Below are 4820 nucleotides of genomic sequence, written 5' to 3'. Positions count from 1 at the left end.
CGTACGTTAATAGCTGCCTCTGTCATGTTTGCCGGATTCGGTGTTAACGAATTTATTGCTTAAAGGCCGAATTCTTGAAATATGTTTTTATCTTGCCTATCATCTTGCGAGGTGGTATATGTGTAATGTAGAGCATGTTGTACATTTTATGTAAGTTTGCATTTTATGGGTTTTATTTAAATAGTCATTTTAGGTTATAAGGTTGCCACCCTTCCACCGTAAGAGTCCTTTAAAAAAATTACACTTTCGGTGGCAAATAATTTGAGTGTTGTTCCATTTCCATCCCTCTTACAGGATGCATAGTTTACGTGTTTGTGTGATTTGTTAAAAATTTTTAGTTTAAAGTAATCTGGTGTGTTGCAGATTTGCACCAGTGTACTCTTTCAGAGGTTGTTGTGAGCGCTCATGACTACGGCCGTGTTGAAAGGGAGCAGGTAAGATTCTCAGCCCGAAGGCTCATACTGTTAATATTGTTCTCTCTACCTCTAAATAAAATTGTAACTTGATACTCCGAGGATGCTTTTCTGCTTATAATTTTAAATCTGTTTTTGGAAAAGCTTTAGCCGGTCGTGGTCGCCGAGCGGTTCTAGGCGCTCAGTCCGGAAACGCGCGACTGCTACGGTCGCAGGTTCGAATCCTGCCTCGGGCATGGATGTGTGTGATGTCCTTAGGTTAGTTAGGTTTAAGTAGTTCTAAGGCTAGGGGACTGATGACCTCAGATGTTAAGTCCCATAGTGCTCAGAGCCATTTGAACCATTTGGAAAAGCTTTTAGGAATAAAATTCACATTTGTTAAAAGTAATTTCATTTTCCATCAGTTGCTTCCTGGCAACTACTTCCACGCTCACCTAGTGTGACTAAATGTGTTAATGTTCTTGAAGAATCGCTAGTAAATAAGGTAAATTCTTTACGACAAGATTTTGAAAGTAAATTCACGGTTCACGATCAATGATTGATTTGGTCGGACCAGAGGACGCAATCCATTCCATGTAAACGCAGCCCACACCATTATGGTGGCACCACCAACTTGCACAGTACATCGTTGACAAGTTCAGTCCAGGGCTTTGTGGTGCCTGCGCCACCCTCGAACACTACCATCAGCTCTTATCAACTGAAGTCGGGACTCGCTTCACCAGACCAGTCGTCTAGCGTCCAACCACAACGGCCTTGCCGCAGTGGATACACCGGTTCCCGTGAGATCACCGAAGTTAAGCGCTGTCGGGCGTGGTCGGCACTTGGATGGGTGACCATCCAGGCCGCCATGCGCTGTTGCCATTTTTCGGGGTGCACTCAGCCACGTGATGCCAATTGAGGAGCTACTCGACCAAATAGTAGCGGCTTCGGTCAAGAATACCATCATAACGACCTGGAGAGCGGTGTGCTGACCCCACGCCCCTCCTATCCGCATCCTCCTCTGAGGATGACACGGCGGTCGGATGGTCCCGATGGACCACTCGTGGCCTGTTTCTTCTAGCGTGCAACCAATATGGTCACGAACCCATGACATGCGCTTCAGGCGGTGTCATGTTACCAAAGGCACAGACGTCGATAATCCGCTGCCATAGCCCAATAACGACAAATATTGCCGCAGCGTCTTAACGGAAACGTTCATTGTACGCCTCACGTTTATTTCTGCTGTTATTTCACGCAATATTGCTTGTCTGCTAGCACCGAAAACTCTACGCAAACGCCGCAGCTCTCGGCCGCTAATTGAAGACTGTCCAGCACTGCGTTGTTCGTGGTGAGCTGTAACGCCTATACTTTTGCCTTCTCGGCAAGCTCTTGACACTACAGATCTTGGAATACTGAATTCCCTAATGATTTCCGGAATGGAATGTGCCATGCGTCTAGCTCCAACTACCAATCCGCATTCAAAGTCTGTTAACTCCCGTCGTGCGGCCGTAGTCTCATCGGAAACCTTTTCATATGAATCTCCTGAGTACAAGTTACAGTTCCGCGAATCAACTGCCCTTTTATACCTCGTGTACGCGGTGCTACAGCCATCTGTATATTGGAAATCGCTATCTCATGACTTTTATCACCTCAGGGTACTCTGTGAAGCACCTTGTGTGTGAACTTAGAACTCGTTCGTAGAGTCAGAGACTATGTAGGCTCTGACACTTCCATTTAGACCCAACGTTGATACACTTACACAATGTAAGTATCCTACCTCAAATTTGGCCCTAACATGATATACTAAAGTGACGAATTGCTACAGAATCAACTAATAACTGTATTATAAAAAGATAATTGCTAATGAGAATGAAAAAAAGGTTCAAATGGCTCTAAGCACTATGGGACATAACAACTGAGGTCATCAGTCCCCTAGACTTAGAACTACTTAAACCTAACTAACCTAAGGGCAGGATTCGAACTATCCACCGAAGCAGCCGCGTGGTTCCGAACTGAAGCGCCTAGAACCGCTCGGCCACAGCTACCGGCAATGAGAATGAGATCAAGAGAACACTGTCTACCGTAACTGAAATTAAAATTAAAATAAACTGGTGATTTATTACAGAATTTCAACTTCGTACACAAGAAATCCGATAGATTGACTATTAGAATCTAACATTACAAACAATTACTCAGCACAAGTATGATGTGCATGGAAGGACAATGGATTTAAGCTGCACATTCCCTCAATTATGTGAATAGATCTCACGAATCTGAATTTGACTGCTGGTTGGTTATCGGAACTACAATAAAAAGAACGTACCTTTGTAACTGGAATCAAATGGCACTGTGGGGTGGGTGTACCCTTATAATGTGGTAAACAACCACCTAACGAACCAGTGCTGCACAACATATTGACCAATCTGTTATCAGCTCGATGGTTGTGAAGATATGGGTCAGCACGAGATCTGCACCAGCCAGGCATCTACAGATCGCGCTAAGTCGTTGGAACGACATCCCAGCTCAGACCACCACCAGAATGATCACCTCCTCAGGAACCGGGAATGTGAAGTCGCCTCCTAGAGAACCGATCCCAGTGTCCACAATAATGAATCCCTACATTTGACATCCCCATCTGCGCCGGCATGGCAGCAAACACTAGTCAGGCAAAATGTTGTTTACTTCTGTCCAAAGCAGTGGCGGATACATATGTGGGGAGCGCGGAACGACCCCGCTCCCTCCCTCCTTGTGGGGCCACCCGCATTGCCCCCCACGCCGCTCCCGCCAGTCAGCCCGCACGTTATTTCGTCAGTCGACTCAACTTATCGAGTAGATGTGCTTTCGCCACGCTTGATTAGCCGAGCGGTCTTTGGGCGCTGCAGTCATGGATTCTGATGCTGGTCCCGGTGGAGGTTCGAGTCCTCCCTCGGGCAAGTGTGTGTGTGTGTTTGTCCTTAGGATAATTTAGGTTAAGTAGTGTGTAAGCTTAGGGACTGATGACCTTAGCAGTTAAGTCGCATAAGATTTCACACACATTTGAACTTTCTTTTTCTTTTTTAGTTGTACTTTCACACATAGCACGTGCGTCCGCATCATCGTATTTTATGGTTTAACACCCCACCTGTCACTTATCTGGTTTTGGCGTGTGTTTACCCCAGCTAATTGACTAACAGATCAACAGAGAGTGCAAAACTGCCGCAATATCGGATAACGCAAAGAAAGTAATAAGGCCCTGTGACTCCTGATTGAACTGTGATGGCAATGTTGACATTAATTGATTCAGAATTGATCACTTTTAATTAAAAAGGGGTGCACATTGATGTTATATGCAGCTATTGAACACCAGATGCAAATGTTGAACATAAAATTAATTAAGAAAGTGACTTGGGATTTCAACTACTTGATTGAAAACAGATGCAGTCGATTATCACAAATTCATTTTAACTCACGACCTTCAATCATCACATTACATGACTCTCCTACCAGGCAGTGGTAATAAATTGCGTTTGCGTGGAGTAAAGCTCAATAACTCAAAAGTAATTCCTATCGACTGACCCAGGCATAATGCGAAGTGCGAGAAGAAGTCTACAGTACACGGCCCATCAAACCCCCGTGGAAACTTTGCCGATGTGATCCAGCAAATTAATCAGTGGCTGGAGCGGGCACAATATCACAGAATACAGCATGGTGGAGTGGCGTCGTTGTGTGGACGTCGGCCGACCTCGTGGTGCTGCAATGGTGTGCTCGTCTATTCACTCCTAGCTATCTTGCTCAGTACATAGCTGAACCAAAACTTTCTATCTCCAAGCTCAATCGTTCCATTTGCTAAGTCCTAAACTGCAGAGATGCTCACTAGTTCTCAGGCAAGCTGAGTAAAGAACGCCACGTCCACACTCTAGGCAAGCTAGGAACGGAAGACCTCTACTGAGACTTCTGTCAGTCTGCTCTTCACCTCGGTTTCCCTTCCAGCAAAATCACTTACGCCAATTGCAGCGCAAGTCGTGTTAATTATGCGTCGCTTCCCAGTGCCGACCAATGCCTGCTCTGGGAAGTGAACAAATTCCCACAAAATTTCCCTTCCTCTCAATTTCTTCTAATTACCTCCCTCAGGCCACCCATCAAGGTTAGCATCTGCACAAATGCCAAGTTTTCCGGAATTCTGACTCCCAGGAGAGTACTTCAAATTCCTTGGTCCTATGTTCCCATCGGAGGCCGGTGTATTTCATGTTGTCACTCTTCACCTGATTTACTTCAGGCTCTGCGGACCGTGAATTCAGCGTGAAGTTGCTATAGTCACGAACACGCATATTTTGACCTCTGTTGACCGCTCCACCGTAGCTTGCGTGGCTTTGTCGCATGTTTCACAGAAAACGGGACAATGGGCATTTATCAACAGGTGTACAAGTTCTCCATCTGTTTCCCGGTACA

At 45.6% G+C, this 4820-nt stretch overlaps 1 pseudogene; it reads left to right on the top strand.

Annotated features, from left to right (window-relative positions):
• Nucleotides 1–1156: 1156 nt before the first annotated feature.
• LOC126475729 (5S ribosomal RNA) lies at nt 1157–1274 on the top strand (annotated as a pseudogene).
• The last annotated feature ends 3546 nt before the right edge of the window (nt 1275–4820 follow it).

The sequence above is a fragment of the Schistocerca serialis genome, chromosome 4 (genome assembly GCF_023864345.2).
Source record: "Schistocerca serialis cubense isolate TAMUIC-IGC-003099 chromosome 4, iqSchSeri2.2, whole genome shotgun sequence".
Lineage (NCBI taxonomy): Eukaryota > Metazoa > Arthropoda > Insecta > Orthoptera > Acrididae > Schistocerca > Schistocerca serialis.
The sequence above is the reverse complement of the archived record's forward strand: the minus strand, read 5'-3'. Positions and strand labels throughout refer to the sequence as shown.